The sequence below is a fragment of the Macrobrachium rosenbergii genome, chromosome 45, assembly GCF_040412425.1.
Source record: "Macrobrachium rosenbergii isolate ZJJX-2024 chromosome 45, ASM4041242v1, whole genome shotgun sequence".
Taxonomy (NCBI): Eukaryota; Metazoa; Arthropoda; class Malacostraca; order Decapoda; family Palaemonidae; genus Macrobrachium; species Macrobrachium rosenbergii.
The window spans coordinates 7,639,791-7,658,440 of NC_089785.1; positions in this window are offsets into that span (position 1 = coordinate 7,639,791).

The window sequence follows — 18,650 nt, forward strand, 5'->3', positions numbered from 1 at the left end:
GTAATGACAGATACACGTAATAAATTCTATTTTATATTTATGAGCTTCTCGATACACTGAAGTCTATGATATTTTCTATACCTTTAGCCAAAGTGAATGGTGTTTGAAAAGGAGAAAGGTTAAATCGAGATTCAAAGACGACAAAATTGATGTCTAAAGAAAATTTTATCCGGTCGTCTTATCAAGCGCCCACAAATTACGCCCAGGGCCTCACGTAATCTTCAAGCTATTGTCTCTTGTCTTTGGAACCCACGCTTCCGTAGAATGGTCCATTTAGAGAACCTGTGACCTGGGTTAATAGGACGTTACATAACGCCTATCTCCGTTAAATTCTTAAGAATCTGATACTGAAGCTCAAATAGCACACACACACTATCAGTTTGATTTTCATTGTGGAAAGTAACCGCTGTTATATGTTCATGGGAGACATTCCTTCTGTTAATCTTTTATTTTCTTTTCTACACTTTCACTAGCTGATGCTTCATTCTCTGGAGAATAATTCTCCCACGATTTTGTCCACTAGCCAGATTCATTTCGACTGAACTGTAGTATATATCACAAAATTTAAATCTCAATCCTTATTTATCTTAGCTTACTTAGAGTGACAATAACTTGTAAACAAAGAAAACAAATTAACAGAAAAAGAGAGAAAAGATTAGAAGGAATTAACCAATATGAAAACCAGTCCCAAACATCCTGATACTCTCAAGAATTACGAAAATTAGAAGAAGAAGAAGAAGATGAAGAAGAAGAAGAAGAAGAAGAAGAAGAAGAAGAAGAAGAAGAAGAAGAAGAAGAAGAAGAAGAAGAAGAAGAAAAGAATCCTCACCTCCTCCAAATAAGATCAATCAGCACACAAAGTGAATGAGAACCATTTTTTCTCCATTAAGCGAACATCTACCATTATTCAGCGTTAAAAAACGCCAAGAGCCCCAAGTAATTCATTGGAACCCGAGGAGTGATTCCAGATTGATTTGTTTTCCCGAGAGGCTTATCGGAGGTTAAGGAGACAGTTGGGATAAAAGATACTTCTCTGATAGTTATTATAATAATACTTAGGGGCTCTAGTTCATGGGTTGAGGGTTCATGCTTGCGTTCGCATATATTAGGCCAAAATTATCGTTTAATATCGAATTCTCTGTACCTTGCATTCACGGTTATTAAATCACAAATATAATTCAATATCGAATTCACTATACCTTGGGAATAACTTAAACCCAGAGGGAATTATAACAGTGCTTCTGCATCGGACAAGATTCGAACCGTGGGGAGGTTTAGAAACAACGATAGACAGCGACTTTGGGCCACCTAGGGCTTATCAGTTTTAATTCCCTTTGGGTGTAAGTTATTCTCGGGGTATAGTAAATTTTGTATTAAAGGATATTTAAGGTTTAATATTTGTGAATGTAAAAGTTACACGTATGAGACAAAAATTCACACACACAACATTATATATATATATATATATATATATATATATATATATATATATATATATATATATATATATATATGTGTGTGTGTGTGTGTGTGTGTGTGTGTGTGCATGTATGCATATATATATATATATATATATATATATATATATATATATATATATATATATATATATACATATATCATCAGAAAGCTACAAACGTCCTTTAATATCCAATTCACTCTACCCGGAAGTAATATATTTTCATATATGTTACCGAAGGGAATTTTTAGTTGATAATAAGTCCACCGTCCCGTGGGGTCGAACCAGCGACGGACGAGGAATCAGGACTACAGTGACACACTAACCAGTCGGCCACAAGAGAGGGTATAAGTGAATACCATCTCCCATCAACCCACCCGTCGAACTCTGGTGTTTTGCGTTTGGAGACGATATCCACCCACCTCTGCCATGTTGACCGTGTAGTGCGTTTGTCGCACGTAGCCATATTATGACTATTTATCACATCACCGTGATTCATATACCATCAGAAAGCTACAAACGTCCTTTAATATCCAATTCACTCTACCTCGGAAGTAATATATTTTCATATATGTTACCGAAGGGGAATTTTTAGTTGATAATAAGTCCACTGTCCCGTGGGGTCGAACCAGCGACGGACGAGGAATCAGGACTACAGTGACACACTAACCAGTCGGCCACAAGAGAGGGTATAAGTGAATACCATCTCCCATCAACCCACCCGTCGAACTCTGGTGTTTTTGCGTTTGGGAGACGATATCCACCCACCTCTGCCATGTTGACCGTGTAGTGCGTTTGTCGCACGTAGCCATATTATGACTATTTATCACATCACCGTGATTCATATACAATCAGAAAGCTACAAACGTCCTTTAATATCCAATTCACTCTACCTCGGAAGTAATATATTTTCATATATGTTACCGAAGGGGAATTTTTTAGTTAATAATAAGTCCACCGTCCCGTGAGGTTGAACCAGCGACGGACGAGGAATCAGGACTACAGTGACACACTAACCAGTCGGCCACAAGAGGGTATAAGTGAATACCATCTCCCATCAACCACCGTCGAACTCTGGTGTTTTGCGTTTGGAGACGATATCCACCCACCTCTGCCATGTTGACCGTGTAGTGCGTTTGTCGCACGTAGCCATATTATGACTATTTATCACATCACCGTGATTCATATACCATCAGAAAGCTACAAACGTCCTTTAATATCCAATTCACTCTACCTCGGAAGTAATATATTTTCATATATGTTACCGAAGGGGTTGATGGGAGATGGTATTCACTTATACCCTCTCTTGTGGCCGACTGGTTAGTGTGTCACTGTAGTCCTGATTCCTCGTCCGTCGCTGGTTCGACCCACGGGACGGTGGACTTATTATCAACTAAAAATTCCCCTTCGGTAACATATATGAAAATATATTACTTCCGAGGTAGAGTGAATTGGATATTAAAGGACGTTTGTAGCTTTCTGATGGTATATGAATCACGGTGATGTGATAAATAGTCATAATATGGCTACGCGCGACAAACGCACCACACGGTCAACATGGCAGAGGTGGGTGGATATCGTCTCCAAACCCAAAACACCAGAGTTCGACGGGTGGGGTTGATGGGAGATGGTATTCACTTATACCCTCTCTTGTGGCCGACTGGTTAGTGTGTCACTGTAGTCCTGATTCCTCGTCCGTCGCTGGTTCGACCCCACGGGACGGTGGACTTATTATCAACTAAAAATTCCCCTTCGGTAACATATATGAAAATATATTACTTCCGAGGTAGAGTGAATTGGATATTAAAGGACGTTTGTAGCTTTCTGATGGTATATGAATCACGGTGATGTGATAAATAGTCATATACATATATACATATATATATATATATATATATATATATATATATATATATATATATATATATATATATATATATATATATATACACACACACACACACATATATATATATATATATATATATATATATATATATATATATATATATATATATATATCCTACATATCCTACTATTCACGGACTGCTGGCCTTTATACGGAATTAGTTTAAGAAGGGATCCCTTGAAAGGTACTACGTCATTACCTAAGGGGAGTATTGGTCAAATAGTACTCACAGAAAATAAGAGTCAAATGACACTGTTAGTTTTATCTCAAGAGTCACATTTCTAGAGACAAGAAGCGCTCCGTACCGTTCTAAACATTACAAAAATCGTTTGAAATCACACGAAATTCGCTGAACGTTAATAAGCACTATTCGCTTCTCTGAAACCTTTGGGAACGACAAAATTTTTATTATCAAGCCGCTTTTTCCGCTGCTCAGTCTTTACAGCAGTGCAAAATACAATACAAAAATATCACCCATTCAATTCATATGGTTTTTGAATTCATATAAAAACTGAGTAAGAATAATAAATACGAGTTAAAATTTCAGTAATGAACTTTGCTTTAAAAGCTATACTTTGAACATGAAATCATCGCTAGTATCGGTAATTTACCTTGGGTAAAACAAGCTCTGGTAAACTCTTTTATTTACATACTTAAATAAGTCAGAACAAAACCGAAAACGAGGAATGTCCTGGAACATTTGTCAAGCCGAACTGCGGCGATAATTACCCAGGTTTCTGACATAATTTTCAGCTGCCATGGAACCAGTATAAACTGCGACAGACTTACTTACAAACAAAAAGAATTCACGATATACTTGATGCCGCGTTCCTGTTTGGCGCTTACTATAAATAACACACAATCGCGTAATCTGAGAGATTTTTATTTTCACACTACGCCACAAGGACTAGACTTTTGGTTTTGTATTAAAAGTGGATCAGCATTGATACAAAGATTAACTTTATCCGGCGATGTTTCGTAATCTTTCTATTTTGGTGAACTTCAGAGAAGTTTTAGCTTTCATGTCCAATAAGGCTGTGGACAAACTTTCCCTTAAGTTTGTTCGTGAAGTTAAAGCGATACTAGATTGTATATACATATTCATACATATTCATTTTATATATATATATATATATATATATATATATATATATATATATATATATATATATATATATATATATAATATACATATACTGTCTATAAAATACACACATATATATTATATATATAATGTGTGGGCGTGTGTGTGTGTGTTACTGAGCAATGAATAAAACAGGGGATGTTTTTCCTTCTCACAAAAGGAGAGAGAGAGAGAGAGAGAGAGAGAGAGAGAGAGAGAGAGAGAGAGAGAGAGAGAGAGAGAGAGAGAGAGGTTACTTTGAAAATAGCATGACAATTACTGTGTAATCTAAATGAATTTAATCTCCTAAATACAAGTTCCTTAAACATATTAAATCTCTTAAATGTAATATTCTAAAGAAGGATTCTCTTATCTGGGTTCGATGAGTCTGCTTGTCTGCTTGCATCTCCCACAGGAGTACTGTACAGTACACGAACAAGCGATTTGCCTTCCATATTCAGTATGAATAAATTTGGCTGGAGGAAAGCCTCATGACTGAGTTGTATTAAAACTGGTTTTCAGACTGGGTGAATTTTATGTGAGTGGTTTAGAGGCTTCCATGACAAAGGTTGCGCTTCGGAACTTTTGTTCCACCATCTTGGTCCTGTCACGTTGTCTTAAAATTCTATCGACGAAATTGTTCAGGTTATTCAAGGTCAAAGTCTAAGGCAGAATAAAAGGAAGAATAAAATAAATATTATTCTTCCTAAGTTAACTTTTAACTCTCTCTCTCTCTCTCTCTCTCTCTCTCTCTCTCTCTCTCTCTCTCTCTCTCTCTCTCTCACAAGCACACCTGTTCCACCTGCATTCCTCTAGCAGCATGACAGGAGAACAAATCAATAGTGAAAAGAACATTTTTAATACCCAAATAACTGCAAGAAGTCAAACAACAAGAATTAAAAGGAAGCAGTTACCACCAAATGTAGAAGTCATAGCCCTCAATAAATGGCTAACCTTTGTGAAACCGTATCTTCGGGTATCCTAACCTGATGTCATCCTTGGTGAAAAAACAAAATCCCTCGTAGAGGGAAGCAACGACAGAGGGACGAGGAACGGAACTAAAACTTGACAAAAACCCTCAACCCAAGATCTGAGTTGGAATAAATTATCTTCAGTGAGTCAAGATTTAATCTTGCAAAGATTGAAGGCAACTTAAGTACCTGTAGACTGGCTAATTTATGGACATACTCTACCTGGATATGTATTTAATTCGCTTGATAGACATTCAGACATATCATAACTGTTGAGATCCCGTAACAAGCCAAATATAAGGAAGTGGAAAGTGTAATGTGACTCCTATAGACTTGGAGTCCAATAGTAACTTGAAAACCAGCGCCTATTTCTTTTTACAAGTTTAACAATAACTGGAAAAATTTGTGTTTGTGTTGTAAAATAATAGAAATGAGCGAAACCCATATCTCTAATTCAAAGTGGTCAGGTTCGCAAGTGCAGCTAATTTTTTAACGATCTGAAGCCCCAGGAATGAAATTTTAATTATTATTATTATTATCATTCAGAAGATGAAACCTATTCATATGGAACAAGCCCACAGGGCCACTGACTTGAATTTCAAGCTTCCAAAGAATCTGGTGTTCATTAGGAAGAAGTAAGGCAAGGTAAAGGGACATACAGAAAGAAGAGACCCCACTTTATAAAAAAGAGAAAAATAAATAAATAAATTAACAAATAGATGATAATGTATTAAAAAGAAAGGAGAATAGTATTAGGGTAGTAATGTATTGCATGTTCGCTTGAACTTCTGAAGTTCCAATTGCACGACTTCCTCTGGGAGGCTGTTCCACAGTCCAGCGGTGTGAGGAATAAAGGACCTCTGGAACTGAGAAGTTCAACAGCGCGGCACATTTACTGCATATTGGTGCTGCTGTTCGGTGAATCTGGTTGCTCTCGGCAGGTAAAGGGAATCAGGGATCAATTGTGAATGTGAAAGAAACGCTTGGTTTTCCAGAGAGCAGAACTGATGCAACTACTGTACTAAGTTATAAGCATTCAGTTATAGTTTGCTGAAAGAAGGTTTTCCTGTCTAAATGAATGAGAATATCTGAGAGCGTTTTACAGAACGTGGTGACCTGTCTTAACGAGATACAACCAGTCAACGGGACAAATACGAGTCAGATGTGTCGCTATGCAATGAACAAATAATATTTCTGTAAGTAAGCCATGAATAAACAGTACAAGAGAATAACGTGTATTAAAGACAAATATGAAGACTCTTAGGGTGCGTCCACACTACAGGAAACATGTTATAAACACTCGTCAATAAGGCGTTGCATATACATCACAAACAAGTTAAGAACAAGTCAGCGACCGGAATTGGAAAGAGAACCATTGGCAAATGTTGGATAATCGCATGAAGTAGTGGGTAGAACTATCAGTAAGTTGTTGACATGTATTCAACATGCCTGTGATCTGAGTGCAATGAGTTACCGACGTGTGTTTAAGAGACTCGACGAAACCAGAACAGACATTTTTTATCCATTATCAAGTTCATCACTTCTTCCTTTCTTCTCTTCTGCTTAGCTCCTTTGGGTCTGGGCTAGAATAGTGTACTAGGTTTAGGTCCTCAAGTGGTTTATTCCTCATATCGTAACAGAAAAACAATCCTGTGATACAAATCTGGCTATTGCAAAGAGAGAGAGAGAGAGAGAGAGAGAGAGAGAGAGAGAGAGAGAGAGAGAGAGAGAGAGAGAGAGAGAGAGGTATATACACAGATGTTCAAGAACAGCTGGCTCAACATTAACAATAACAGGGACATCAAGGAAAAGCACTGTGATGGTTTTGACCAGTTTATTAGGGGCGACGGCGTTTCCCAATACCAAATTGCATTTTAAAGGTTGGAAATGACATAAATAAGAAAAATAAAAAAAAAGGAACATCACTGCATACATAAAAACAAATAATATATAGTATCCAGTGACATAAATACGATTACCCTAACCAAGGTAAAAAGAGTGACTAAAAATTAGAAAAAAGAAATGGAGATAGAACAGAACACGATGTAAACAACAAGGCAGTCAAGCAATAAAAAGCTGTGTAAAGGAATCCGTTATTCAATGAGGGAACGGTAGGTGCCATTGAGATGGATTCTAAGGCAGTTAATTTGTCTCTAGTACTTAGAGTGGGGGCGATGATCTTGAAGTCTTCGGGATCAATATGCGACCCGCACTGATTTTAAAACAGGACTCCGAAATTTTTATGGCTAGTTTCGATGCTGAGTCCCTGTCTAACAATGTTCCTGTGGAAGAGACGAGCAACCTTATTTTATAAAAACTCTTTCCTACTAAAGATCCTATATCTAATAATTTTAAGAAACCTCTCCATTAACAGCTTTTGGATTTGACCGTGAGAGACTCGGCCTTTGTTTTTAACGGGGTTTCTACCAACAGGTGGAAGGAATGGCGATGAGTAGCCCACTCGCCCCTATTATTGCCAACATTTTTATGAACTCCCTGGAGGAGTCTCCTTAAATTATTGTGCTATAAATTTCCAGTTTTTATTTTACAGAAGGTACGTTGAGGATACATTTGTTCTTTCTGAACATGAGTTTGATTCGGATATGCTTCTTGATTTTACTAATACCCCGCGCTCTAAGATTAAGTCTGCTGTCAAGAAAGAAGCACAACGATCTCTTTTCTTCTTAGATTTAGGAGTGCTTTCATACCACCACATAATGAAATGGCCTATTTACAGTCTTCGCACAACTTTCTATAGTTCTTGCTACTTTAGCTTGAACTTATCTACTCTCTCTACAGGACAATTACGCTGAAACCTTCCTGGGGTCTTCCACGAGGAAATCGAGCTTTTGGTGCATTTCTTTAGAATAACTGTTTCCCGACAAAATATTTCTGTAAATCACTGATGAAATTGCTTTGCTCAAAAATGAGGGCGCTACAATCGGTGTATATTGTTCTTAATTGAATTTATATGCAAAGTTCTCTTATCTACTTAACAGTTTTCTTAGGAGGGTTACCGATTTATTTAATAATGAACTAACTGCTGTAAACTCAAAAACTCATATGAAAAAATCCTCTAACTCTAAATTTGCCCGGCTTTGAATTCCAACATTGCTTATAAATATGTGTCCCAAGTGGGCACTGGGAACTTCCGTTGGATGTACAAAGCGACTGTTCCAACCCCAACCTGTTTTTCATCAGGGAGTCAGCTTTAGAAGGAATTGTAGACTGTCCAGGCCCGATACATCAAATATACATCACCAATCCCTACAGTGCAGGTCAAATATTGACCCTGAAGACAACAAGGTCACCGTATCCACTCAAAATATAGAAGAAGGAACCACCTTAGAATCCATCTTAATAACAACTATCCTTCCTCACTGAATAGCCAGACTGCCTCTGCACAGCTTCGGATTGCTTAACTGCCTGTTTGTTTACGTTGTGGTATCTTGTACGCACACCTCTCTTACATTCTTGGTTTTATTTCCAGTCGCTTTCTGCCTTGGTTCGGGTGGGTCTTATTATATCTGTCACTGGTTTTTATTATTTATTTTCATATTTCAGTGACGATTCTTTTTTTATTATTCTATCTGTTTCATTTCCAGCCTTGAAAACGCAGTCTGGTATTGCGAAATGCCGTCGGCCCTAATAAACTTGTCAAAAGCATTACAGTGCCTTTTCTTTGATGTCCCTGTTAAGAGAGAGAGAGAGAGAGAGAGAGATTATGCTAATTATGAGGTGAGTAAACAAAAACGCTTCGCAAAGACGACTAACAACCCTTTATAATGCCCATTAATCTATAATATTGCGTAACAATTGTCAAGAAAGCACAAAGGGAGTAATATAACGCAATGACGTGATTAAATGCCCCATCCCAAGTCTATTCGCCCAATATGAGAAGTATTATGATACAGAACTGAATGGACTCGTCAGCGATAGCGTGAAATGTAGCATTTTATAACGTGATGTTTACGGATTTTTGGATCCCTCAAGTGCCCGGGAGAATGGAGTGTGAAAAGTGATGTGTTTGAGGGAAAAGACCCCTGGGGAAATTTTCGTAGGAGTTTGGTTATCTTTATCTTGGCGTTTTGAGCCCGAGCAGCCACCATGACATCGCGAGTCTCATTGGGTGTTTGTTTCAGCTCTAGTAGTTTGTCGTTGGACAATTGGGTTTGGTCTCTACAGAAGGCCCGAGGTTTGACTCTCTTGATGGTATAGTAGTTGTTGGTCTAGTTGTGTGTATTTGGTATAGGCTTAAGGATGACAAAACGTTCATTTATCTGTTAAAATTCTGGCTGAAAGTTTTCTCCATTTAGAAAATGCTAAGCACGAGAAGGAAGTTTAAACTGAGATAACACAATCTATGTTCTTCTTCTTCTTCCTCACAATTATTTTTACTTGGGTACAGCTTTTCCTGTACATTTACATTCTTCGTAACTACTACAGTTTCTAGTTACGTCTCCACAAATCAGTCTGGTAACAACCAAGTAGTCGGTGTCAAAAGGTTTGGTGTCTTCAGGAGCCAAATCGACACAGCCAAGTACTATTTTCTCAGGATGGCGCAAAGGACATGTCTAAACCACTACCATTCTCACTAAGCTCATGTACACTCTCACATTCGTATGGAATTTCAATCAATATGCTTTCCAAACCTTATTTTTTAGCCCATTGTTCGGTTTACCTCCAACTATCTCAAGTCCAACTACTTTTGTTCCAGACCTTCTATCTCTCTATATCATTCTCTGACATTTTTTCTTCTTCTTCACCCAAATTTCGTATTATACAATCCTTTTCTTATTAAAAATGTGTACAAATTTAATCAAAATATCTTTCAATAGAACAGCATATAAATCTTGCACTTCGGCTGTGAATTTAAAGAACACGTATGACCATCCTTTAACCTTTGTTGTGGTGAATAATTTCTTTTCTTCATCTGTCTAGTATATAAATAGACAGCTTGATGGCCTCTTAAGATAACTGAAATTAAGACAAGAGAGAAAAAAATACTGTTGATTACACTTGAAGGAATTTTTTTCTTTATTTTAACTTTATACTCAACATAATATCTATAAAGTGTTCCTCTCCGACATCGCTTTCGCCTATCTTCAATAATAGTTATTGGTAGTTGGACTCTTTAATGGGTTCACTTAAGCTTCATCATGTTAAAAGTTAACCATGTATTTAAATATTGATTTGCTAAAGTAAATCTGTCATGCGTTATTGGCGAACTGATATTTCTGCAGAGCGCTGTAACATTCCAATCGGCTCCAAACAAATGGTGATCCTTTACAAAGTCGGTATTGTCATCCAGCAAAACATATCACACAAGCCACACGTTTCCTAAACCTTTCGACAACCTGCATCGAACATTTGTTAGGGGTAATTCCTGCTCAAATTATGCATTGGGTTTATAACTTATATATACCTGTTTTCTTATTCCTCTTCCAGCGTGGGAATCCCAAGGCTTACGAGATCTGGTTTGTGGATTTTATAGGTTTCTGCCGGTAAATTTTTCGATATGGTATCTGGGAAATGAAAGAAATGTGGAAAATGTAGTCAGTCTGAAAGTTCGAAAGTAAAAAGAATTAGATATTATTTGGTATCAGTGCTATTCCGCCGTAAATGTACCCATTTAAAAGCGTGTATGTATAACAAGAAGGAGAGATCCATACGTTGATGTGTGTCATTACAAAAGATCACAAAGAAAGAGAAAAAATCAGAGACAAAAAAAGCGAAGAAATACGTAACGGCAATGGCATTCAAGAATCTTAAACTAACAACCTGTAGCATCATGCAATAACTTCATACTGAAGTTTACCTTCGAATGAATATCAAAAGTAAACTTCATATTTAGTGTATTATAACCCTAGAGACCATGACACCTATTCTGATGTGTAATCGAAGCACAGACACTGTAGCATATAATGTCTAAATAGAGTACACAGGGTAACCGAGCTTTGAAGATTTTCCACAGAATGCATCATATACAAAAGTGTATAAGCGGTTATTCTTTATAAAAAAAGAAGACGTCCCTATAAATAAAATAATTTCACACAGCCTATGATCAATGCCACTTGTGAGCAAACTTTAAACTGGCCATATACTATCAAAGTCTAATACACAGAAATGACTAAAGTGAAGAAGACTAATTAAAAATATCCTGTAGACTAACAGTATAACCTTTGATAGCAACCGAAACCTTAACCTTACATTCTATTACAGAAAACCAACTCTAAAAGCTTGTCACCTCGTCATGAAAAGTCACCTCGCACAAAATAACTCGCCCCTTACAACAGGCTCATCACTTGTCTAGTTTTGCTTGTCCTCTCTCTACTCGCGCTGCAGAGCGGGAACGTACATTGGACCAACTCCAACTACACTGTAAGAATCACCATCACCCAAGATAATTCAAACCCCTTAAGACAACTGATTGTATAAAATACTCAAATCTTTTGCAAGAGCTGAAAACAGATAAACTATATATTGAAGAAGCCTTAATCATTTTACATAGTGCACTAAATGTTAATAAAAAAATGATAACTTCACAAGTATTGTAAAACTACGTGTACATGGAGACACCTCAAAATTACTTCGATTCTCAAAGGTGCAAACTCAAGATTAGCCAAAAAATCTAAAAGATCCTTCGGCACCAGCATTATCACCATTAACTGATAATATTACCCCACTCCAGCATGCCATAAGTATACTGAACACTTGTTTAGACCCATTAATATCTCCAGTTTCCTAAAACATTCCTGACACTACCGATGAAACAGACGCTTCACAATGTTGAAGTTAAAACATGAAACTTCCCACAGAACAGCAGCATCATTATGACGTTGGCACCCTATCTGCATGGACGTTTACTTTTCTAAACAACAGTATATTCTTATTATCCACAACTCTCTTTCAGATATTAATATATCTACAGTGTCATATGGTATTATGTTTCGACCTCATTCCTTACCTACACTTTTAGAAATACTACCTGATAATGACACCTCGATCACAGGTATCATGGAAAATACTTTTATAAGTTCCAGGTAAAACCATGAAAAACCTACAGATAATACTGGACAAAAATCGATATTTCTGAAAAAAACTTTAATCATTTCCTTACTTCCCCACACAGTACTTTTACTTGAGTCTTTCATTGGTAGAAAACGTCGCATCAATTGACAAATTTACCTCACGACTTCAATTCTGCGCTTCCTGCCCCACCTCCTGCCACCTGCCTAAATCCTGTCCCAATTCTTTCACCCACCACATCATCACCACTGCAATCTTTCTTTACCTTACACAGTAACTTCAAGTTGCGAGAAGATCCAAAAGCAAGTGTGATTTAGCAGACTCACGAGACAATGCAATGTGCAATGTATTCATAAAAAGAAAGCCTTAAAAACGGTATCCGAGACTTCAGTGTGGTAAAAAAAAACAATCATCACCCGAGTCCACTTGACCTAACAGCTGGGAAGAAGTAGAGACCTCGTTTCCAACTTCCACTAGGAGAAACGTATGCTACAGCAGGCATGACCGAAAAGAACAGACACTTTTCACCCGCAAGGCCTCCAAAAGACTATTTAGACCTCAGCTGTTATCGTCTTTATATAGACAGCTGTAGCACAAGGAACACGACCAGAAAATCATTTATAAATATGAGAATACTAGTTTTAACAACTTTGCGTAATACGACGGTTCTACTGAGATAATGGCTAAATAATCTGATATCAAATGTGCCTGAGATTTTGCAGGTCAAGAATTTAAGTCTGCATTTGTTCTTATTCGTATTGTTACAAAAAGAGACAGGTATATATGAGTTTTAAGTAATGTATTACAATTAAAGTATATATATTTATATTTAGCCTTCAGTTATAACAAATTTATTCTCAATAATTTTAACATATTAAGTGGCCATCAAAGCCAGTTTACCGAAATGTAGAGAAAATAAAGATTTAACTTCAACACGACTCACAGAAATCAACTCTCAAATAAACTTACTGAGTAAAGGAGATTCGACCGACATTAAAGAAACATTGAAAATAAAATAATAAAAAGCCAATGGTAAGTTATATGTATATAATTTATATATATATATATATATATATATATATATATATATATATATATATATATATATATATATATATATATATATATATATATATATATATATATATATATATATATATATATATATATATAATGACACATATGAGCCTATCCACACTGTTGGCACCAAGCAGAGTATTACATATAGCTCTCTCCTGACCCATACACATCCCACGTGAAATACCACATTAGCATTCTTGTATTCCATGAGAAAAAGAGATTTACACCCAATCAGTCAAATCGATCTTCTAATTAACCCTTCCCTATTTAACCCGGTTTATCAGACACTTCCCACTACCCTCTCACCTTTCTCTGCCTCACGCAAACAGTCACGGAGTACTATAATCTGTCCCTTCAAATATGTTACCCGTCTTGACAGCTTTGTCGAACGCTCTATCTGTTACCCCTTTTGACCCCTGGCTTCAGAATGACTAAGTCATCACACCTGCATTTTTTTTTTATATACCTCAGTTGCAAGCAACATCCACAATTATTATTCTACAAAGGAGAGAGAGCACAACAGTCCATTCGTAGGTCACACCTTTGTTTCAGTAGACACAACTCAAAATTCCCTTTAAAACGTTTTGTAGAGATGTATCGGATAAGTCTCATCATATCAGTGTTTCACAATCTGTACACAAGACTTGGAAAAGGTAAAGGATTTACATTATGAAATTAAACAAATCAAATGCATTGGTGTTAATGAATAATAGTCACGTAAGTAATATACTAAAGTACTGAGTGAATAATCAAAGCTCACAATTCCTGAATGTTGGCAACTTAAAAATATGGATAACTACCTTACAAAAATTGGCCAAACAAGCAACAAAAAATATTTTCTGGCGTTTTTAAGTTACATACAAGGATTAATTTAAAAATCATTAAGGCAAATAGTCCTTATCGCACGTTTTAAATAACGTTCTGATTTACTAGGAAATAATATCTACTTTTCCCACCGCCTGAGGAATTTGAAGATCAAGCTTTGAATTAAATTGACTTGCTCTTTGTTTTGGTTTTTGGGTTCTAAAATGTGCACTGATGTGCTTTTCGGTTGAATACTTCATATCATTATTTATCAATCTCTGAAGCAATGTCTCGGAGGTTATCACTTTTTAACTCAAGGACAAAAAAAACATTTGGAGTGACAATGAATATTTATGTTTGGAGCTTTATCTATCATATTTAAAGAATGAATTATATATCTATGCCTAAATAAAAATTTTAGGTTTATTTAAATACAGTGTACTCTCAGTATATGTGCCATCAAAGTATACACACACACACACACACACACACACATATATATATATATATATATATATATATATATATATATATATATATATATATATATATATATATATATATATATATATATATATATATACAGTTTTCATGCGCTCTTGCATACAGCAAGGATGTTTCACAACAGCAATTATACCTTATTTAACTCCTTAGTCCTGTACAAGTCATTGCATTATTAACCTTTTTGCTAATTTTGACCTCCTTTAAATCTGAAAAGGCGAACAAATATGAACGAAATATCTGAAAACAAGAACTCTTCCTCCCTTTCTCCTGCTATGCAATGTCTACTTTATTTGTCTTTCTCCATCGAGATTTTATCTACAACTGAATTCCGCCATCCGATTTCCCCCTTAAACTTCTTTATCACTTCATCGTAAAATAAATTTCATTTCCAGTCTCCACCAGACTTTTACAGAGCTAACCGATAGCAACCTATCTTTGCATACTTTGGTTATAGGTTTCGGTTTTTTACAGCAGAAATAGCCCTTTTTGCAGTTTCGTTTGCAGCTGGTATATTGACAATCAACTTCCACGTTCGAGGCAGAGTTCAGCTTCATGCGTGATATTCAACGTATCGAGACCTGACCTTTTTTTCCAAACTTGGAAGAACAATAAAGAACTCATTCTTCAGCGTACAGTAGTTTGATCAGGAAACTACTTACTGCGTTTTTCAAAACAAAACGTCGTTTAGCTAGGTTCATCTTCTGAACATTAATAATAATATCTTTTCTATTTTCCTTATGATTCGCTTTTCAGGCTCAGCGATGTTAGTCAGCAACTGGCCGATATTCATGTTTGAAAAGGATAATGTGCGGAATATGGGAAGTCTTATTATTAAAATATCCAATCAGGTACCGTCGACATGTTTCGACCAGCTCGTTGGTCATCCTCTGGACGTGGCTCTGAAGAAACGAGGTGCTCGGGTTGGTATTTACAGGGGGGTCTTGATCGGTGGTGAATTATGATTGGCTTTCAATTTTCCTCCCCTCCCGGTACTACCAGATGCATGTTAACTTGTTTGGGAATTACCTCATGAGTATTATGACTTTTCTCCCTTTTCTATTACATGAGAACATTTCTACCAATTTAAGATATAACTACCTGTATTTTGGTACTTCTTTCCTCCATTACTCTAGTTTGGATCCATTGTATCTTCTGAAGACGTTAACAGCGATTTTATCTTCAGTTCTGGAACAAACAATTGCTTTCGGTGTATACACACACACAATGTGTAAAATATATATATATATATATATATATATATATATATATATATATATATATATATATATAATATATATAGATATACTGTATATATATATATATATATATATATATATATATATATATATATATATATATATATATATATATACATATATCACCAGAAAGAATTCTTACTTGCTGATCATAGATTTTGTTTAGTACTGCTAAACTCTTGCACAATGAAATAAGTTGGAAACTGGAGATAATCCTAGCTGACATAAATAATTTTCTGTCGAAATGAATTAAAACCCAAAAAAAAAGAAGATTAACAAGAATTAAGTGAAAAGAATGAGGTCAGTATTTCTCTCTGACATAAAATCATTCTTTTCAGAACCAAACAATTTATTATTTGACATTCTTTTCAATGCTAACCAAATTTTTTTTTTTTTTCTTGTCGGGAACTCTTATCATAGGAAGAACTTGGAATATTAACCGATTATAAAATAACTATGTAATCCCAGCTTGAAAAGCCAACCGGCTACAGTTCCAGTACAGGAATTATCTGCGCTTAAAGTAGATAATGACCTCCGTAATCGGATTACCTAGCCTCCTCGTCCCCACTCGAAAATTAGGTGGAGAAAATCTTCCCAGACACTACAGTATTGTCTGACCTCGGTGTCACTTCGAATCATTTTAGTTCACTTCTCTCTAAAAATGAAATGCTGAAACAATGTCAACACCGGATGTTTAGTAATAATGGTACTCTACACTGTTAATCGTTTCATTCTGAACGTGCTGTTTAACAAATCAAGGATTCTTTTAAGAAATTAACTTCCAACTTAATCCTTGTATCTAGGAATTAATTTGGATTAGAGGATCGGGAAACGACACTGAAGTCTACTTAATTATGTTGTACAAGAATTAAATTCAATTTCCTTAATGGCAACAGGAAGTTCTACTCAGGTTGTATAAAAAAATTTCGCAACGATGAGCGTCCTGCACGGAAATAAATATGTCGCTCTTTTTCATTTCCTAATTCGAAATTTAATTTACTTTCTACGCATACGTCTTTCTCATATGCATTGCAAAACATGGGTGTCATACCGCTGACTGCAGTAAAAAAAATTAAAAACTGTCCAGAGTTTTCGTCAGTAACTCAGTGTTTTGTTTTCCAGCGGCCTGTTTCAGATTCGGGGCACAAGGGAGAGTTTTGGAACGTGGAAATACGGAAAAGAACTGACTCAAATGAGGAATCCCGAGCAACAAGATTCGCTTGCCTCGAAAAAAGGAAAAAAGTTTTGCACAAAATGCGTTGGAAGCTATAGGGTTTGAAAGTGCCACAACTCCCTTACTTCTAGAGGCGCTGAATCAATTTTTGTAAAGGTGATCCTTAGGAGCTGAAGATTACGTTCCAATCTTCTGTTTATCAGAATAAGTAAAAAAAAAATAATAATTGGGGTCAGTTCCAAAAGTGGATGATTGACGGATTTTTAATGAATCTTAAAGATGTTTTCTGCATCTTCATGTCATACATAAAACTATAATTTGTTATGAGACACGATACTGACATGACAAGAAAAATTATGATAATGAAACTATTTAAATGGCCCGTGCAAACCCCTTTACAACTACCTATGAAATGGAAACTATTTTAGCCTCTATAGACCTCTCTTGGAACGCCTATAAGTAAATGGTGTTGTTTAGATTTTGCAATTCATAAAATCCATTCATTAAACACTAATAGGATGGTGCCAATTTCTAGTGCAAATTAAGAAAAATATTGAATTTCAATGAAACTTTTCAAAAACAACCAACAAAACTATAACACGACGAATAACTAAGAGAATAAACTGCAACACTTGGGAGGAAACAAACGATTGTTAAACATCAAAAGTACCAAGTAATAACCTAATCATAAAAATTAATACCTTCCAAAAATGTTGTTCATCAAAAAATATAATATTAGTATATCAACACTCACCAAAACCGAGACGGTGCAGAAAATCCTGAAAATGGAAAAAAAAGAATAACATCAATATAAATATTATTGATATGGGTCATTGTGTCACTACCCTTTGTTTTGATTCTCTTTCTTTCTCTCTTGAACTGCCTGGGCACGGGACACTCAATGGAAAGTGGTTTTGTACCCGCAGACGAGACACTTCTGCCCGCTACAGATGACTTTCTCAGCAGTGTCAACATGGATATTGTTGATATTGCATGTGTTTGCGCTTTGCTACCGAAGAAAAAGAAACAGCTAAAGGTATAAAAAAAGAAGGTACTGGGTACACCCGCTAATTAGCCAAAGACTGCTTCGGGGACAGTTTCACATATTATTTGAAGACCTTAACTCTTATACTGAATAATTTTACACCTACATCAGGATGCGTGAAGACATTTAATAACCTGATAACAATAACTGGACCTATAACATCTCATCAGGACACCAACATGAGAAAATATGTGCCGGCAGAAGAAAGACGAAGTAACTTTAAAGTAAGCAAAAACCCAAATGCATATTGTGTACATTTTCTTATTAATACATAATTCAGCATTCCTCCGGAAGTT